The sequence below is a fragment of the Convolutriloba macropyga genome, chromosome 13 (genome assembly GCF_964194025.1).
Source record: "Convolutriloba macropyga chromosome 13, txConMacr16.3, whole genome shotgun sequence".
NCBI classification, from domain to species: Eukaryota; Metazoa; Xenacoelomorpha; order Acoela; family Convolutidae; genus Convolutriloba; species Convolutriloba macropyga.
Window position 1 is genome coordinate 19,685,033 of NC_134480.1, and position 22,376 is coordinate 19,707,408.

Genomic DNA, 22,376 nt, shown 5'->3' on the forward strand with positions numbered 1-22,376 from the left:
CTGTGTCTGATAATGGTCGTTGATCAACTGTTGCATTGAACATACTTGACCACTCCGTCAATTCGAGAAGTTTTCCCTCAAAGTGGTTGAACTTCAGCCTTAGTAGGTTATTTCCACCTGCAAAAATCACGGTTGTATCGTGAATCAGCTCTGTGGGAAACGTCTTGTTCTTCCAAGCTCGATGAACGATCTCATGAGTTTCGATTTTGTGAGAAGTGACCATACGTGTTTACTTCACGGGTTGCTTCGAAGTCAGCTGTTGATCGATCTGCTGTCAGAATGTTATCAATTCTACCGGCGGAATCAGAGACACTTTTCTTTATGATCAAGTTGAAGGGTGATTTGTCTCGAGCAATGGTTGATCGGGAACGAACATCATCATTTTCTAATAAATTTTGTCTTCATTTTGCGCTCAGTTTAAGCTCTTCAACCAGTAGTTTCACGTTCTTTCGCTTGCATTTCTGGCTAGAATTTTTATCATTACAACCGTTCCTGTTCTAGTGGCAACTTTGTTTCAAATTGATGTCCAATTACTTCATCCATTCCCTACGCCTTTGCTTCTCTGAAGATGATTCCGCAACAATTTCCCTATCTCGGCTGATCGCTGCTGCTCCGTTTTGTACCATTTGAGCAACATGATTTTGCAGTCGGATACTAGTCTTTACTCTAGTTTTCGTTCAATCCCTGAATCGGGTTGCTTTGCTCTGCATTCATTGTTTGTTGCGTGCCTTTGCTTAATTATGCAATTCAAAGATACTCCAAACTCGATTTCAGTCCGTTGCTTCTTTCATATGTCCTTCAACAGAATATCCTGTGTCGGGTCGAAGTTTGTTTCGACGCTGTAATTGCTCGGGTAATTCTTCCTATAGAATGTGATCAGTCAGTTGGTAGATAACCTTTAGTTTGTTGGGTTGATCAGAATCTTCATTTTGTTTTAAACAGGGTCTGCAATTCAATTCAGTTGTCGAATTTCACTTCCTTGAAACTTTTGCTTGCTTCACTGGCTTTTCGCTGTTGTTTCGTTTGATATTTGTTTGTTGGTGCCTTTGGAACTCTCTTGATCAGATTTGTCAGCAGTTTGTCTCAGCTGTTTCAAGTGTCTCCTGGTTGCTGCTAACTTTTTTGAAATGTATTATCCGCCATACTGTAGATTACCGATGCATTATTTGATACCCATTTAGTCCAACTAACTAAGTTTAAGTTTTCCTGAACAACAAACTTGATTTGCTCAGTACTTTTTAGTCTTTGTTATTAACGCAAGTTCTTTGTGGAAATTGGAAATTCTAATTGCAACAAATTGTAGCCCTATAAATTGGCTTTTGCGGTGACAATTTTCAATCCCCTTCATAAAAAGAGATAAGAGTATAAACCAAATTTGAAGAATTAACTTTAATTCATTATTCAATTTTTTTCTCAATTGGCTTCAAGTATTAACCACTATCAGAATCTACGCAACGCTGCAACAAAACTTTTAAGAGAAACTGTCATCATGATTTGCACAAGGTTACTCGTACTTATGATCTTTATTCCGCAGAAAGAATTTTCGAGCATGTCCAATTTAATTCTCATTTCACAAGTCAAATTTAGTTTAAACTGTACAATGAGTAAGATGATCTACAGAAACAACATACCTTAACTGGTATGTTAAAGCTCAAGAAGTGTGCTTCAATAGGCACTATTGTTTTTTTGCAGTTAACTTTTGTGAACTGTTTCATATGCTATACTGTAGATAATCGTTGCATTACTTGCATCTCCTTTGTGAAAACAGGGATAGGAGTATAACTCAATAATAAGATCGGACGTGATAAATCTTTAGCTGTAAGATCCAACTTGATGAAGAGTTTGGTTCAAAGATCTTCCACAGTGATTTTGTTGTATAATCAGATCTCACAAAACAATTGGCCAAGGAACAAAGGTTGATGAATTCTATTAACTTAATTTTGGCAGCAATATATATATATATATATATATATATATATATATATATATATCATGGTATATTGTCAATAGTGTCATGGCAAAATCGTAACAGAATTAATAGTTAGATTAAAAAAATTTGTGAATTTAACTAACAAGTTTTGTTATTTTTTACTATTGGTTGTCTAATAATTGAATTAACTGGCCTCTTATGTAGACTAGTAGTGTTGTTTTGAAAGTTATGAAAGTCGTTGAAGATCGAAGCCGCTCATGGTTGAAGACAGAAAAAGCGATAAAGATTAAGAAACGCTGCATTTTCTACGCTAAGGCAAGAACCAAAACTATGCCTCAATACACATTTCTCTATAAAATTTCAGCTAAAAAGGAAGCTTATCTTCCGATATCGCCTGATGAAAAATTTTTCGTGTAATTCCCTATAACTGAAGCTTTAAATTTTATAACTGAAGCTTATATAATAAAACTTTGGGATCACGTGAGTGAGCAGTTATATTAAATTAATGACAGCGAGAAAGTAAAAAATTTTCTCACAACTTTTAATAAACGAATCTTGAACAAATTTTATTACTAGCAGTTTTTAAAGGCTACAATTTTTATTGACAGTTTTCAGCGCAAATGGCGGTAGCATAAAAACATTTTGCCTGAAGTTGGAATAAAATTTGCAAATTGCGAAAAACAGTCTACTTTCCAAGCAGATTTTCAATGAAAGAATTTTTATGTAAAGCAGACTGTTTGACAAACTATTTGACGTACACCACTGCAATGCTCTCTTTTTTAACGTTAAAATATAATTTATTCAAGCGAAATAATAAATAATTCTATTCTTCAGAAAAATTACTACGCGTAGTTGAAAACAGCAGACCTCAGGCCATTTGTTCGGTCTCAATAAAAATGGTCTCTGGTAAAAATTCATCTTCTTTTCATTTTTAGAGAGACCGGTAAAAAGAAAAAAACTCCGGTTACTTGTTCGCTCAAGAAAAAGACGCTCATTATGGTGAAACTACGTCAATTTTAGTCTTGGTCAACAAATGAAATACATTCTGGATTTCTGCACTTATTTCTTAACGTGAAATGTTAACGTGAATTATATTTCTTTTTGGATATAAATTTACTGATGCTCTTTATGTGAAGCGTTGACTGGATTTTTTAAGTGAACGAAATAATAGAATCCTCTGATAATGTTTATCGGATGCAAAAAAATGATGTCCCACTTTATTGATGTCTCAGGGCTCCATGTGTTTCGATTGAGAAATCCAGTTCTTAAAATGTATCTGATAAAGTTAACAACAATGACGCTCAAAAATTCAAACTAAAAATCCAGATTAATTTGTTATTTTTCTTTTTGGGTAAATATCTAAAAACAGTTAAAATATAACAGGGTTTATCGTTATCATTATTCAAGATTAAGCGTGTCAATTGTTTCACCTTATCAAAATGCATTTTTTTCATTACTTTCCAAATTTCGTTACTTTACAAATTTCGTTTACTTTCCAAATTTCGTTTAAAAGAATGCTATGGATGTTTCAATTTTGAGCGAACTTTTTTTTCGTCAAAAAGTTAATCTGGATTGTTTTTAAGTAATAATATAGTTTATATTGACGCATATTAATGAAAAATAATCAATTATCAGTGAGGTGGCTTCTTTTCTTACATGTCCGATCAAAACCAGAGAAAACAAAACAGTCCCAGACAAAACAATCCCAAATTGCAAAATAGTCCCAGATAAAATAGTCTCAGACAAAATAGTCCCGATTAAATATCAAAAGAATTGTAAGCACAATCTAGAAGCAATTAACAAGCAAAATCTATGAGATAGGCGTCTGAATGGATTGTTTTTAATTGATAAGAATCAAGAATAAACCAAAAAGAATTTTCAATTTACATATTTTGGAAAAACTATGTTTTAATCAGCTTAATATTTGTTCAAGGACTTATAATCATATGAATAACTCGAGGAGTTTATTTGTTAATTGGTTTGCATATGTTTAACTCTATGTTTAGTCGGAACTACTTGGTATGGAAGTTTTTGTTTGTTTTCGTGTGACTATTTTGTCTGGGAAAGTTCTGTCTGGGACTAATTCGCTATTTGGGACTGTTTTGTCTGGGACTAATCTTTCTGGTCAACAAATTGGATGTATTAAAAATTTTTTAAAATGAGAGTTAAAATTTTAAAGCATGTCTGCTGCAAAATCGAGTAGCTGGAGTGACAATGGCATTGATTTCAACTAACTAATGTTAGCAAAGAGGTGAACATACAAGTTTGTCCCAGAGGACACAGTCCCAGACCAAACAGTCTCTACTCGCAAAATTTTCCGAGACAGAACAGTCCCAGACAAAATAGTCCCTAGAAAACAAGCAAAACAGTCCCATGACAAACATGCGGCATACAGGCAAACATGCTTTAAAACTTTGGGCACTCAACTTTTAATTTTTAATATGCCCAATTTAGTTTAAACACCCAATAAAAACACCCATATGAAATAATGGATCTTTTCCGTTTGTGCCCCCTAGTTTAGTGGGATATTTTATTTTGACCGCTCAGACGCACTTGCCATATTTTACCTAATGTCTATTTTACTATGTAATGGCACGAGCTCTCCCGGGTCGAGGTGTCACCGCTAAAAATCGCTAAAAGATGTAAAATTTGCGGTGAATTTGAGTAAAAAGTGTAAGATTTGCGCTAAATGCGATGAATGCGATGAAAAAATTTTTTTAAGCAGTGAAAATTTTTTTCTCCGCTTAAGCGGTGAAAGAAAATTTTTCACCTCTACCAGCAGAATGCGGTGGAAAAAAATTCAGCGCTACCAGCTGAATGCGGTAAAAAGCATTTTTCACCGCTACCAGCAGAATGCGGTTAAAAAATGCACCGCTAAAATCGCAAATCTTACAAATATTCACCGCTAATATCAACGTACATCTTAAATTCACGGGAAATATCCTTGCACTCAGTGACAGATGGCGCAGTGGAATAAGAAGTTGTTGCCTTACAGGAGGTTGGAGGGTGCAAACCGTGTACGGCCGTTTCTTTTTTGTAAGATATCCGGCGCATTCAGTGCATTTCTTACATAATTTCAACGCATTAAGCGCATTTCTTACAAAATAATGCGCTGAAACGACACTGACATCTCAACCCGGGAAACTATTTTTCTGAAAATCTGTAAAGAAAACCCTACAAGTCCAAAGGCAGATAGCCGCTATCATCTCAAAGGGAAGTAAAGTGGCTGAAAGGTTTCCAAGGCACCTAATTTTAAATAGTTAAAATTATTTCTTAGAAGTTTGAATATTTTGAGTAAAGAGTTTAGACAATAACCTATGTCTCCATATTTAGGAGGGGACGTGAAGAAACTGTTTGGGACACATCAGTTGTTCCCACATCTTTTGTGAATTTTGTTTTCATAAAACCAATTGGGTGAACAAATTTACTACATTTTGTAGGACACTTTTGCCAATGTTTAAATAGATCTGATTGCATACATTAAATGTCATTTGCAAATTGGAAATTAAACAAATTAGAAGTTGTTAGCAATTGAATTATAATAATTGTTATATCTGATTCAACGTTATTCTAAGAAAGTTATATGTATAAGAGATTGTTTTTTTGTTTTGTTTTAATTTTTTAAACAATTAAGATCCAAAATCTATTCGAAAGCTCTTGAAACAGATTGTATTAAATTCTTCAACCACACTGTTTTACATTTTATTGCTATTTGAGTGAGCTGTATCAAAAGCCCGCCTGTTTTTTCTATCAGTAGCAAATTTCATGTCCAGGGAACTAACAGAAAAATAATAAAATCAACAATTTTTTTTAATGAAGTTGAATCACAAAAAGTTTCTAGTAAAAACCCAAACCAAAGTTCAATAAAAACTCTTGAGAAGGCTAAGCAAAATAAAAAAATGGCATCTATTGTGATTGCTCATTTAAAACTTTTGAAAAAATGTACCCTACGTATTGTAATGAGCTTCAATGTAACTTTAGGCCTTTTCGCGACCGTATGTGTTTCTAAAAGCTTTCGATGCTAACCAGCAATTTCGAAATCAGAATATGAATTATATAACATCTTGTCAAAAAATCCAACAAGGTGTCTCACTTCTTGACTCTAAATTTTGTCTCTATTTTTTTTAAAAAGCTGGTTTAATGTACAAAATACGTGCTCAAACAATGTTGGATAATTTAATAAAAAGTAGACTACAAAATAAAAAACTAAAAAATAGAAACTTCATTTTTAAGTTTAATCTGAGGACAAATCTTCGGAAACTTTATTTAAGTTTTCATTGTAACAAGGATTACGTTTGAAATTATTACGCTTGATTATTAAGAAAATCAATTTCCAGATAATCTTTTGAACATGATATAAATATGAAATTTTACAAAAACATTGAACCTGGAATCTGTTGTGTTACGTCTGGGACTGAAATTGGATAACGTCTTTAAAAACTCTGCTGTTTTCCTATATTTCGTCTGAATGTCCTCTATCGTGCCGTTTTTCATTGCATTCATAATAGCTTCTAATGCTTACAAATCAAAAGTACATTGAGCAGTTTTCAGAAACACAGAAAAATTGAGTTTTTAAATGTTAATGAGACACGTTGAAAACTCATGTTGAAACAAAAGTTTTAGCAAAAAAAGCATTAACTCTTCCCGGATGTAGGTTTGGCGGTGACTTTTTGCAAGAAACGCGGCGAAATCCGGTAAAAAAATTTTCGCCGCGTACGTCTTACATCTTTTTGCGGTGAATGCGGTTAATCGCAGTGAATTAATTAAATTTTTTCGCCGCTTGATGCAATGAACTCAAATGTTCTTGAAACACACTTTAGCAAAATTTTTCAAATACACTGTTGTTACAATTTATCTCTATTGGAGTGAGCCGTATAAAGAGCCTGTCTATTTTTTCTATCATTTGCAAATTTCATGTCCAGAGAAGAACTAAAAGAAAAAAATTTTGAAAATCAACAATTTTTTTAATGATGCTGAATCATAACAAATTTCTAGTAATAACCCAAATATGTTAAAAAAAAACTCTTGAGAAGGCTAAGCAAATTTTTTTTAAAAATGGTATACATATATTGGGATTTCTCATTTAAAATTTTTGAAAAGAAATTTCACTACGTAGTTTAAGGAGCTTCAACGTAACTTAAGGCCTGTTTGCAACCATTTGTGTTTCCAAAAGCTTTCGATATAAAGCAGCAATTGTGAAATCAAAATAATGATAATTTAAAATCTGATCGCGAAATCGAACCAGCCGTCTCACCTCTTGCCTCTAAACTCCGAATCCAATTTTTTAAAAGCTGATCTAATTGGTAAAAAAATGCAATCGAACAATGTTCGATGCTTTTAAAAACAATATAGAATACAAACTAAAAAAGTAAAAACTTTGGAATTTCATTCTTATTTTTAAGGTGAGGACAAATCTCCGGAAACCTTGTTTGAGTTTGCACTGTAACCTTGAAAACCTTTGAAACTATTAAGCTTGATTTTTGAGAAATTTTTTTCCCATATGTTTTGAATATGATATAAAAATGAAAATTCAGAATTTGATTGTTATGTTTTCATAATTTTGATTCAAACAATTCATAAGAAAACAACAAAATAGATAGCGTCAATAACAATTACACTCAAATGTATTGTTTCTTAATTAATTTAAAATCAGAGGGTGGACAAAAAATCAGCGGCAACTTAGTAACAACATGTGGCAAAAAATGTGTAAACACTACAACTCTAGTTTGAAAACATGCGTCAGAAACTGGGTTACAAAGTTTTTAATATTTGTAACATGATGGATGACGAAAATTTGATTTCGAAGTTTTAGAACAAATTTATTCTCAAAAGGAAAAGAATTGTTTGTTTGGAACCAATGCATTTCCATGGATGAACATGCGTAGAATCATTTAAATCAAATGGGCATAAAAATATGTCAAATCTGCTCCAACTCAAATAGTTTTCAAAAACATTTGACGCACTCTTCATCAAAATTTCAATGCGTTTTTACTCAAAATCTTCACGCGGGTGGAAGTTTCTTTGATTTCGCAGAACAATCAAATATTATTTCCTGCTATTCATACTTGATTTCTTAGTACAATCCTTGTATGCAACCAAAGAAATTATATATGAACTTGTATAATTTCCAAGTACTTTTTAAAATTTTGTAGAAAATAATAATTATAGATTTAATGCTTTGAAAATTTTTGTATGATCCCTGTATGATTTCTAGAAAACCATTTATGATCCTTGTATGACTATCAAGAATTCATACAACTCGTATATGACCTCGACTGATTACTAATAACCATATATGACCTAGTATGAAATCAAAGAAAAGGGTATGACTGTTGACCCAGGAGATGAAGAGCGCATCTGAGAAACATTTATTCAGAATATATGCTAGAAATTTTTTGTCTAAAATGAAGGTAAGAGTTCACGAAGCAACCTTGCAAACTCCTTCAATATTGATACTGAAATTTTCGCGAACAAAGTTTTAACTCTTCTGAAGGTTGGGATGGAGTGAAATTGTTCTATTTGTCAACACAAGTAATCGAGATAAAGCATTACATTCTACTGTTCTGTATATTTCAAGATTTCATTTTTCGAATTCAATAATGTAATCAACATTAGACTGTTTGTTGTTGAGTTTATGTTTTTTTTGGATGTGTTCCATCTATCTACACTAATCATTCTACAATGTTTATTTTGATTTTTGTTGAAACAAGGCAGCAACATTAGATGACGAATAACTTAAGGAAACTATTCCGAAGATAAAACTTACGGCTGCAAAATAAGGAAGCCAAAATTTTGAAATAGGCAAGAAACATCAAGTGAAAATTGTCAGCAGCTTCGAAGATGATGGCAGCAATCATGCAAATTGCACGAGCATGAACGAGCGTGTCACGTTTTGCCATGGAAATGTTAACTTTTTTTCACATCAAATTGATTCAATAAATTTTAGTACTCACCGTAATATGTTTTATGCATTTTTCTCTTGATTGCTTTAGACCAAGAAACTCATTTGCAATTTGAGTTTCCAGCAGACGTTTTATGATTTTTTTTGGAACAATCAGTAATGTTTGGAGACACAAATACAAGCTATTTGCAACTTATTAGCTTATTTAAATCATGGAGAATAATTTGCTTCTATTGTGCTAGGTTTTACTTTCTGATATTAAGAAATTTTTTAATTAAACATGAAAGATCTTCAACTATGTCTATAAACTGTTGCTAAAAGCGTCACATACAAACATTTTTCATATTACAATTTAGATGATATTCCGTTTCTAAATTTTATGAGAATTTATTCTAATTTTATGACAGAGAAGATCGTTAAACAGATCAGCTGTTTTCCTTGCCAAGATGTAAAGGTAGGAAGTGCCGATTGTCTATGATCAAAAACACAAAAATCTCAATTAAAAGTTCAAAAAATTGTTCACAGCATGTTTCCAACTGTTTCTTAGAAAAAAACAGACACTTGGGAACAATGAGTGAAAAACCTTCAAAATGTTGGAAAAATTTAAAACGTAAACTTTGTGCTGAAAGACACAAAATTTTGAGTGGAAAGCATAACAGAGTGATCCATAATAGCCTTCTGCCAGCGACAATGCAAGTGATGAAAAATCATTCTCTTATTTTTAAGCGTGATAATGATCTTCGCATTAAAACAGAAAATGTTTGCGATTGCTTCCATATAAGAGCTACTATAATGGCTAGCTTATACTCCAGATATAAAAACTCGAAAATATTAAACGCCTAGTAACCCCATTTTATATAATTGATTTGACGTTCTTCAAAAAGTCTTCAGGTAGCTTTTTGTAACTGGCTTTTTCGTAGAACAATGTATCAGCATTTAACTGTTATTAACCATTAGACAACTGGTTTCCGAATTAATTTTTAGCTTTTTTTCTGAAAAGAAAAAGAACAAATAACCCCCTGTAACGTTTTGTGCTCCAAAAAATAGTGAACCTTGTTTCGTTACTGATAAAGAGTGAAATGATCGAAGGAATTACTGATATGACTAAAACAGTCTAAAGTTGATTACATTATTGAATTTGAAAAATTAAATCTTGAAAAATATAGAACAGTAGAATGCAATACTTTAACTGGATTACTTGTTATGACAAATAGAACAATTTCACTGCGACCCCAATCTTCAAAAGAGTTAGATCTTTGTTCGCAAAAACATCAGTATCAACATTGAAGGAGGTTGCAAGGTTGCTTCGTAAACTCTTACCCTCATTTTAGACTAAAAATTTTTGACATATCTTCTGATTAAATGTTTCTCAGATGGGCTCTTCATCCCCTGGGTCACCAATCACACAACTTTCCTTGATTTCGTATAAGGTCATATATGGCTATCAGTAATCAGTCGAGGTCATATATGATTTGCATGAACTCTTGATGGTCATACAAGGATCAAAAATGATTTTCTTGTAATCACACAGGGATCATACAAAAATTTTCAAAGCCTAAAAGCTATAATTATGATTTTCTACAAAACTTGAAAAAATTACTTGGAAATCATACAAGGTCATATATAACTTCTTTGGTCTCATAGAAGGATTGTATTAAGAAATCAAGTATGGACAGCATGAAATCATATTTGATTCTTCTATGAAATCAAAGACACTTCAATCCGCGTCAAGATTTTGAGTAAAAACGCATTCAAATTCTGATGAGAAGTGCGTCATATGATTTTCAAATTATATTGAGTTCGAGCAAATTTGACATATTTTTGTGCCTGTTTAATTTCATTCATTCTACGCATGATCATCCGTCGAAATGAATGGTTGCAAACAAACAATTCTTTTCCTTTTGAGAAAAATTGTATTCTAAAACTTCGAAATCAAATTTTCCTCATCCATCATGTTGCAAATATAAATAACTTTGTAACCCAGTTTCTGAAGCATGTTTTCAAAATGGAGTTGTAGTTTTTTCGCATTTTTTGCGGCATGTTACCAAGTTGCTGCTGATTTTTTCCACCTTCTGATTTTTAATTAAATAGGAAACAATACATTCGATTGTAATTGATATTGACGCTATCTACCTTATTATTTTCTCATGAAATGTTTGAATCAAAATTATGAAAACATAACAATCAAATTCTGAAATTTCATATTTATGTCATATTCAAAACATATGGGAATTAAATTTCTCACAAATCAAGCTTAAAAATTTCAAAGTTTATCAAGGTTACAATGAAAACTCAAACAAGGTTCTAAAACAAGGAAAACTCAAACACCCTAAAGTTAAGAAGGAAAATCCAAACTTCTCAGCATTTAATTTTGTAATCTATATATTTTTAAAAGCATCGAACATCGTTCGATTGCATTTTTCGCCCATTAGATCAGCTTTTAAAAAACGGGAGTCAGAGTTCAGAGGCAAGAGGTTCAGATCTTAAATTATTATTATTCGGATTTCACTATTGCTGCTTTACATCGAAAGTTTTTGAAAACACAAATGGTTGCAAAAAGGCCGTAAGATACGTTGAAGCTCATTATAATACGAAGTGAATTTTTTTTTCAAAAATTTTAAATAAGCAATCCCAATAGATACCATTTTTTAAAAATTTCTTTATCAAAGAATTTTAATTTTTTGTTTATCAAAGTTATGCTTCGTAGTGTACACTTTTGTCGTTTAGTAAGGAATCAGCCATAATTTCACGCCAAAAGCTCAGCGATAATCATGCCGGCTTGGTCAGCCCGCAGATCTATATCAAAGCGCATGTAGTATTTATTGGTTGGCGGTTTTGTTGGTATTCCCAATTTTTCCCAATTTTTGTTTATATTCTTCTCAACTTCTTTCAGGAACTTCGAGAGTGAAAATGGTCGAGGGTATAGTGATCGAAAGCTTGTACGTTGAAAGTTCAAAGAACGATTGATCTTTTTTTTATCATCAAAGCACACCTGAATTTAATTTCTACATTTTCCCTATGCATTTAATTATGCACAGCCATCTGCCTCTTTTATCTGCTCTTTCATGTGTCTTTTATTAAATAGTTGCATTAAAAAATTGAACGTCACTTGCAATGCAATTAATTGGGCTCTTAAATTCACGAATTATAAAAAATATTGCAAATTCTCATGAATAATTTAATGCACGTCGCTCTTCAGGGAAAAAGGCAATAAAAAAACGAGACTTCTTAAATCGTTTCTCATTGGTCAGGTCAAATAGTGTCCACATATTTGGCAAAAACAAATGGCCACTTTATAACTATTGCATTATGTCGCCAAACGTACTTTTTTAAAGAAATTTACGCCTTTTGTGGACATATGTGGCGTCCCAAACTGTGGCAACAGTTACAAAATTCCGTCACATATAACGGCATTTAACGTAGGCAATGTTCACGAAGGATGAAATTAATGTGCACAATTTTGATCATGATTTTAATTTTATGCTTTAGTCTGAATCGAAATATGGTTTAAAGTATTTTTGGTAATTAGATAAATAGATCGACAACGCCTTGCTTTAGTTTATCAGTTCTGGCTGTGGATTTGGATTCTTTGACCAATTATGGACGGACAGACCAGTTGGAGGGACCTTTCAATACGGATGTTAATTGGATACACGTCTAGGAAGGATGTTAATTTGGATATCATAAAAAATTTTTTTAGCTGATTTGAGTTTTTGAGTATTTTACCAAAAATCGCTTAGTGCTGATTATCTTTTGTTTCATTAAGTTATCCAGTATTTTATTTACAACTAGTTCATTTTTGTGTCTAAAACATAAATACGTCGAAAATAAGAATTCTAACTTGGTCAATATCGGTTTGCTCGAAATCAAAGCGAATCATGACAAACGAGCATCAGCCATCAATCATTCAGCCAGCATATGCATAATCTTACAGTCAAAAATAACTGTCATCTGATTTTCTGGTTTTGGTCAACATTGAAACAGAAAGGAGGAAAAATTGATATTTAGTGAGAGACTAGGGTGAAACCATGGGATACAAAATGTTGACGAGTTTATTATTCATACCAGTCAGTTGAGTTTAATAGCTCGGTTGAGTGCTTTTCTCATGGGTGCCATGGCGAGATAGATGGGGGCTCTGAATGCAGAGATTGAAGCTGCTAATTGAGACAGTTTGAATAAAGTGATCTGCTGTTCTCTGTCCTCCACTCGGAAAAAGAGCATTCCGTAGTGAACACATGATCCAATTGTGAACAAGAGACAATTCAACATCAGAGCAGTGTTGAGCAGGAAACAAAAAACGTTTACAACGCTTAGTCAACATTATGTCGACATTCATTGCAGGTTAAATTAGGATTTGTCACAGTTTTCTAATTTTTATAGTGGTAGTCAAGAGTTCGTAATCATTTTCAGTTTACCTGTACGACCCAAAAATGGTTTTTCAGAGCTTATCTATGTTAATTCGAATTTCATGGCTGAATCTCGCAATATCGTCATCATTAACGTGGCGAATCTATACACAGTTCTATGTTCATGTCTTTTTGTTCACATACCCTAGTGATGAGCGGATTCAAATCTTGCAAGAATCTTTCAAGATTATTCAAAACTTGCAAGATTCTTGCAAGAATCTTGCAAGATATCAATCAGGGCCAAAAAAAATCGGGGTACAAATGCTTTAGGAAGCATATTTGAAGCCAATTATTGTTTACTGAATAAGTTACAAAGCCTAATTCAATGAAAAAAAATTAGCCAGGATTCAAAATCTTGCAAGAATCTTGCAAGAATCTTGCAAGATTTTGAATTCCGGAAAATTTACTTTTGTGTTTTTGGTAGCAAAAACTAACTGAAAACCAAATATCATGACTGATATCAGAATTCTTGATCTGCAACACTGAAATTAAATGACTTTTTTTCGTGAACGCCTTTTGAATGTGAAATCTTGCAAGAATCTCGCAAGTTTCTTGCAAAATTTTGAGTTCAAATACAACTTTCGGACAAATAATTAGAAACAACTCGAGGCAATCAAATCCGTCTTTTTAAATTTCAATTTACCTAATAAAAACAAAATTACTTTCAATCTTTTTCTCATTTTTCATTAAAACAAATAATTTTGGAGAAACAAACAGTTGGGACTTTTTTTACTGATCCTGTCGGTAATAAAGCATTTTTTGTTTTCGTGTAAAGGCTCGGATTAATTTGAGGTCTAATTATCTTCCTAAGAAGATTGAAATGAACCTATGATGCCTTCAGTTGATAGCTATTTGTGTTAATGTCCTTGAAGTGTTTTCATTCAAGGTGTGTTTTTGAAGTTTCATATTTTGTCCTTCTTTCATTCCATTCATAGTGTAATCTTTATCCAAGAAAATCAACCCTGAATTTCTGCTAAATCAAACAGAGAAAGAAGGAGGGAAAAACCACCAAAACATAATGGAAAATCTCAAAAAGTTGGTTTTTGAATCAACTTGAGAATATTTCCGACAATGTTATTGTTATATTGTTTAAGTTTCTGCTGTTATTTTGTTTAATTTGTTATATTTTATTTGCAGATGGAGTTTGAGCCCGGTTTTTTTTTACCGAATGCTCTGCTCAAAATATCCTATAGTTGTTTGTTTGTAACTCCGCCGTAGCCGGTCCCCAGCCCGGATGAGAAAGGAGGAGGGGAACACACCCAGAATTTTCTGGAAAATCTCAAAAGTCGGTTTTCTAACTTGACTCGAGAAAAATTTCCGATACAATATCAGCTATTTCTTTCATTTTCAGCTCGACCAGTCGCCCCCTGCAGCCAGGTAACGGAATTAAAAAACTTGCAAGAATCTTGCAAATGAATTGAAAAAATTGCAAGAATCTTGCAAGAGAATTAACGATGCAAGAGAATTAACACGAGTCTTGCAAGTGAATCGAAAAACTTGCAAGAATCTTGCAAGAAGATGGAAGCCGTATGCCTTCTCTTGCAAGATCTTGCAAGAAAACTTTTCGATTCATCGGTCGCTAGGGTACCGAATATACATTATTTGTAGTCCCAGATAATAGTTAGCGCAAAATTTTGAGTGAATTTGAGTTGAGAACTTGCACATGATCGCAGAAAAACTAATTCAGAAATTGTTAAACACTAAATAACGAGATTTCTAACAGTGTTTCTAAAAAAATGTCCAAAAAAATGTATTCTCATCTGTTACATAGATTTTTTGAACTACAAAATCAGAAAATTGATTGAATGTTTTTTGGCAAGGGAAAGCCATTTAGTTTAATTTTGTACACATCGTGCTGCAATTTATTTATACCATATTATTCGATTGATCGCTTTGACATTTTTTAAACTGTTGCGGTCAAGAAACTTTTCTCAAAATTCATTAGATTTTTTCTGGACTATCTTACTAAAGTGTAGGCCTAATAGTATTTATCACTGACCTCTTTGCTATCAAAATCCTAACGGATGGTAGTTGGTCGACATGCTGAGAAATTAATTCTTTTGCACTGTTGTACTCTCTACTAAGTCCCTTATCCGACCGGCCGATGAGAGAACACTAAAGGCTAGTTAGCATCCTTCAGTTCAGATGATATCACTGCTTTGTAAAAAATAGAAGCCACATTTTGAATGATTTTGTAAAATAAACATTACCGTTAGTTTTCAGCAAAATGATTAGAGCATTTCCAGGTTCGGAAAATTTTCGTGTGTAATTGTATTGATTGGTGTGCTGAGAATCTCAATAACAAAATGCTTGTTCCAAAATTACATTTATACAAACTATTTTTTCTCCTGCTTAAGTCAACACAGTATTATGTAAATGTTCCGACCCCACTTGTGGGGGGAGGAACTATATACTCAAATGGGTTTTTTTTTGTTCAGTCAAATTTGGCCGATCGATATATTCGACGTAGAGAAATGTGAGTGGTATCATTAAAAAGCTGGTCCGGCGTAGAATTCAAAATTAAAATATTTTTTTGATTTTCATTTTTTCCGTGGAGTTATCGCCGATTGAAATTTTTTGTGAACACAGGATAGTTGTTGACCTTTAGTGTAATTTTTCTCCAAATTAAAACATTTTCTTTAAAAATAGTATTTCAAAATCAAATTTCACGCCGAAAAAAGGACCAAATTTTTGTTCCTAATAGACTAAAGAAGATAAAAAAAGACTAGTTCTGGTCTCATAGAGAAGATCACTATAAAAAAATTCGAATTCTATTTGAGAGCTCTTTTTTTATAAAACTTTTTCTCTTTTTTTGCTTTTTTAAGTCATCTACAAACATGTCACTTTTTATATCAAATTTCAATTCATGACAAACCTCCTTTACAGTCAAATGAAGCCCAATGAAGAAAAAACATTGTTTTCAAGGAATTGCTCGTGTTCTTTTTGGCTTCAATTCTGAGTGTTCTTAATTTTAAGTGAAATTTTGAATTTCTTTTTGAGATTTTACTACTTTTTGGAGTCCTCTGGCATAGATCCATTGACTAACAGTGCGATATGTTCCATAATGAACCTTAAGTGAACATATCTAGCGCTTTGAGGAGACCGCTAATGGCTGTTTAACCTTAAAAAATAATTTTTCGAATTTCTTTTTGAACATTAAAGAATCCTAAACTTATTATCGTGAAATGTAAGTGCGTCCAGGGGTGACAGCACCCTCCTCCTTGTTAGTGCAACCAATATTAATCTTTTTAGCGGTTTTATCTTCCAACTATTGGTTTTTTTGACTTCAATGACACTAGATCTCAAAAAAAAAAATTTGGATATTTTCGTATCATTGGTTACTTTTGAAATCTTATCACATTATCCAAATATTGATAGCTCCTATTGGCTAAAAGAAGCTTTTCAGTGGATCATAGATAAAGATTTTATAGAAAAAATTATGTTTTAAATGGCTTCGACACGTTCTTCTCGCACTTTTCTAAAGAATTTTGGTTTTGTTTGTTTTTGTTTGTTGTTTTAATAAACATGAGACTTATTGTGAATTCTTATTGATTACCTCTGCGTGACAAACACAAAAATACTCCAACTGCTGCATCTTTGAACGGATTTATTGACTTCCGTTGAAAGCTATTGAGTTTAATGGCTGTTAAGGATTTAAAAATAGTTTTTCGAAAAAATTTTTTGAACACTAATAAATGTTAAAGTTTTTCGTGAACTTTTAGGTAGTGTTAGTAATATCAGGATTCACTTGTTTTCTACTGCAACTAAAATAATCTGGTTAGCGGTTTTATCTTCTAACTATTGGTTATATAACATCAATGGCACAAGATTTAAATTTTTTTTTTAATTTTGGTAATTTTTGCATCATTGGTTACTTTTGAGCTCTTATCACATTATCCAAAGCTTTTACACATTATCCAACTATTAATCAGATCCCATTGGCTTAGAGAAGACAATCAGTGGATCGCAGATAAAGTTTTCAGAGAAAAGCTATTGATTTAAATGGCTTCGACACCATCTTCTTGCCCTTTTCTACTATATTTTGGTTTTTGCCTGTTCTTGTTATTGTTTTCACAGTCATAAGTCTAAATATGATGTCTCTTTATTTATCTATGCATAACAAACATACTTTTCCTCCAATCGGGTAAAATTTGAGCGTAGTTATTGAGTTCTGGTGAATAATTTTGAGTTTAATGGCTGTTAAGAAAATAAAAATTATTTATAAAAAATCGAACATTAACTAATAATAAACTTTTTTCGTGAACTGTTGGTCAATGTTAGTTCTAATAGAATCCTTTTCCGTTCTACAACAGCCAAAATTTATCTGGTGAGTGGTTTTATCTTCTACCCAACAGTTTTAAAACTTCTATACTAGGAGAATTTATAATTTTTTTTTAAATTTCGGGTACTATATTTTATTTTTGGATCCTTTTGAAATCTTATCACATTATCCTACTGCTGATAGTCCCCATTGTTTTATGGAAGAAGTTCAATAGATCATAGATAAATATTTCAGGGAAGAGGATATGAATTGAATTGCTTCGGCATTTTATTCTGGCACTTTTCTACTGAGTTTTTGGTTTTTGCCTGTCTCAACAAACTTTTTGTCCCATTGAGGCAAAATTTAGCATGTTTACTGGCTTCCGCTGAAAACTAATGAATTTAATGGCGTTGATAATACATTTTTCCTCGACAGTTTCGTGGTTCTAAGGTATTTGCTCATATTTGTTGATTTTTTGAAATTATATTGATAAAAAAAAGAAAAATCCCATTGCTCTTAAAAATTAATTGAAAATAGAAGTGTTTTCAGTGAAAAAAAAACATTTTTTAATGCCTTTGACATATTTTTCGCTCAGTTTGTTCTGAATTTGCTGTTTTTGATCTTTAGGTAGCCGTAAACGGCTGACAGGTCTCATCGGATTGTAATATAGGATTGACGTTACCCGAAGCAGTCAGTTTATAGCGAATAGTCTTAAGTTTTTGTTATTCTTTTAGTCAAATTGTAACTTATTTTCATCAATAGGAGGTCCCATCCAATTTTTTGTAATTCAAAAGAGGACATATCTATTGATTTTTTGTGTCAATGATGTTTTGTTGACAATATGCTTTTTTCTGAACGTTTAATGAGGGGCCAGTTTTTGTTTCTTTTTCTCTTCTTTGAGTACAATCGCGTAGTAACAGATCCAATTGGTTTTCAAATGTAGCCCAAGTAAACTTATTTAATCTCTCAGTATAATTCCTTCAGCTGAATTCGTAGAAATAACAATTGAATTAAAGAAACACAATTTTCAGATGATAGCTAATAATTTTAATGGTAGCAACAGTTTGTGTGATCTCAATTCGTTTGTAAATTTTTGAGTTTCTCTTTAGTTCGCTTCTATGGCTTAGTCTAACCAAAGACAGGTCCTTTTGGTTTTGTAATGACTTTTTAGTAATTTTTCAAGGATTATTTAGGTAAAAGCTAATGTTTTTAGGATTTTTGAAATTTCTTGGAGTAAAAAATGTTGATTAATTTTTAAGTTTCGCCTCACTGTTTGCTCATTTTGTCAATTTGTTCACCTGTCTTATTAAGAAAACTTTCCATCTGCTGTATTGTTAGGAATCTTTTGTAGTTAAGGTTTTATCTGACTGCATTTTGATTTTGTTACTAGGTGCTTTTACATTTGGATATTCAGTTTTTGCCGTGAAATATTTGTTTGTGCTATTTTTGTTGTTTGTTTTTTGTCTCTTAGTCTTTTTAATGTCAGATCACGTTGGCGCTGTAATGAGGCATGGCATTATGTAATTCAATCAGTAGATAGGTTGTGTAACGATTGTTTTAAACTCAAACATCTATTTTTGTTATCTCTTCATTTGGTTGACAATTTAGTCAAAAATGTAGATGAGCTCGGGTCAGAACTCAGAACATCATGTGCGAATGCACATTACCGAGCCGCCTTGTTTGATTCTAAACTGCAATAGTCACTAGTATGATCTAATTTTTGCGTAACAAGTGTGCTGAGTCGGGTGAAATTTTGAAAAAAAAGTGTTCCAGATGCGAGGAATTTTTTAACTTAGCGTATTTTGCGCATAAATTTCTGCTGCAAGTCAGCGGTTTTTTTGAATGAATTTATCGCATTTCAATGCAAAAAACTTAATATGGAATAAGTTTAAATGGAGCTGATAGAAATTTCAGCGGATTTCAATTTATTTGATACTAAAATATCTGAAAATTGCCTGACTCATCATTTATTTTTATTCCCTGTGTTTTAAGTTCCGAAGGAGGTGAACAACAATCTGTTCCGGTAATGCACCCGCAGTACGTTATTAATCCCTCCAGTTGCATAGTTAGTGATCTTCTTATAGTATGTTGTTTTAATATATAGCGTTGTTTCACATTATATAAACCGACAACACTTTGGGGGTATAAACTGATAAAATCGTGACTTTTTGTAGTGGTACTTAGTTCAAAAATTGTTTTTTGGTAAACGTGCGAATATTTTCGATGTATTTGATTTTAGTTTGACAAACACATCTAAATCCTTTCTTTTTTTCTTCCATATTTTCGGTATGTCCGGTTTGGAACGTAGTAATTTGTTGGTACATTTGGTTTTTCAGATTATTTATTTTCGGTTAAAAAAGTATGAAACGGTCGTTATAGTTTCATATTTTCAAACTTGTTCAAGTAGTTATTAAAGTAAGCTACAAAATAAACTATGAAAAGGTCTCATAAATTTTTTATTTATGAACTAAAATTTTGTGTGGAAAAAAACATCGCACCTAAGAAGAAACCTAACAAAAGAAACCGAACTTGCTGAGTCTCAGAGATCAAGCAAACCGACAATTTCTTACGTTTGAAACAGAACATGCCGAATATAAGAAACCGAACATACCGAGTCGCAGAGACCGAACATACCGAGGATCATCGGACGTTTAAAACCAAACGCAACAAATTTAAGAAACCGACAGTACCAAATCTCAGAGACCTAACATATCAAAAAATTCTTGCGTTTCAAACCGTATATATGGAAAAAATCAAAGAAACCGATAATTTTTCCGTGGAAATCCGAATAGTTTTCGTTCGGTGTTCTGGATCAGGGCTTTATAACAGGGGTGCTAACTTGTATGGGGGGGGGGGGGGGGTTAATAACCGATAGATTCCAAAAAAAACTCTCATAAGATTGACAAGACTCTTAGGTGCCGAAACCTTTGTTCTTACCTGATGAAATCGGGGAGAACAACAGCTGTTATTCTGATTGTCATTGAAACTTGCTTTTCATTTATAACTAACTTTCTTAATTTAAAAGAGGCAATTTACGTACAACTGTGTCGGATCGTTTTGTGCCGCCTTTCCTCAATTTCAGTCCAATTATGAACACGACAGATAGTACACATGTTATTAACACGGCAATGAGTCCCACGAAAGTTGTGACCTTCACCAAAATAGGGGGATCACTTGCACAGACAAAGATTTGGTTCACTTTGAAGAAAAGTGCACGCGGGACTCCTAGTGCCAGTATAATGCTCCATGTGATTGCAAGCGCTTTCCAGGCAGCGCACGGATTTCCTGAAAATGGGAAAAATTTGACGTCATTGACTGAAAATTCCTCATTTTGTCTCAATTCGTATAAGTTAACATTAACTAATGTTGTAAATTTTTTAAGACTATTATTTTTGCATCATGGACGATACTTTGACTTCGTACCGGGATCGCATATGATGTCAAACAATTGTTACAGTGTTTCCTAGTATTGATTCCTGTATCATTAACAACCAGGAAGTTTTCCACTGCACTTGGAATCTGATCAGAATTTCTAGCGCACTTCTAGCGCACGGAAATCTCGAGCGTACAAAAGTCTGATCAGAAGTCAATTCGTTCTGGGATGATCTGATCAGAGGCCATCGTGGTCTGGGATGGTCTGATCAGATTTTTCCATGGTCTGGCACCTCAGCCTGGGAAGTTATATTATTTTTATAAGTTATCGTATAAGTCTTAGGTAAGCCTCCTATGTAACTTTTAAAGTTTTGTCTAAACTAGGCAATCTAGGTGAGCACAACTTTTGATTAAAAAGATGTGAAAATCATAATACCTTTTTGTTTGTACAGGACACCAAAGAAAACAGCAATCACTCGATCTAATGCCACTAGCACTGCAATCCATTCGGCTTGCAAGTTCAGCAGAAAAGTTATAACCGCATTCACTTTGCAATACGCATCAGACAGAATATGGTGAATGCATTCATCCGGATCTAAAACAAAAGAGCAATTTAGAATTATAAAATGTTTGCTAAGGAAAGGGTTTTTTTGAGTGAAAAGTTTGAAGGCTTAAAAGACGTAGGGGTGAAAAGCTATAAAACCGTTGAGTTCAGCAGCCATATCACCTCTTGTTCCATCCCTATCTTTCACTCCATTTATTTTAACTCAAATTGCTCTATAATTTTGCACCGATTAATTGACCCTCTGTTTTTTCACCCGGATTTTAACTTTCTGTGTAGTTGGTATGACAAATATTAAAAACTAGCAATACGCATGTTTGGGGAAAGTGTTTATTGGATGAAAAGTTTGAACGTATTTTGTTGTAGATATAGGGGCAACAAGCAGTAAACCATAAAAAGACCATGAAGAGAAAATAGCAAATTATTCAGCAGATAGAGATTGATAGCAGATAGTAAGACCCTAGTTGGGCTACTTTAACAGCGTTAAGGGGTATATAGCAAGGACTACTTATTTCTGCGCGCAAAGAAGACTGACCTAAAACTATCGGACTAAAAGACTCTGGAAAACACTCAATTTACGGTGGTAAAGACATCCAGCACCGGAGTCAAGAATATACCCATCGTGTATCTAACTGAAGACTGAATAGTTATTATCGAGCATACACTTGATTAGAATCTTTTCAATCTCTGGTTGGTGGAAATTAGGAGGAAACACATTCTGGGATTTCGTCTGCTGCAATTGACAATCAATAAGAAAGTTGTCCTTTTTTCGCAAAACAAATAGAATCCGATGATAAAGCAGAAATTTTTTCGCCGTTCATGGCACAATTGGTGATATCTTCACCCAGTTGAATTTCAACCGCTGAAACATGCAGTCCTAACGAGATGCTTACAAGAGTTGATTTGTGACTGAACGGTTTCTACTTCCTTTTCCTGCAAAAAAT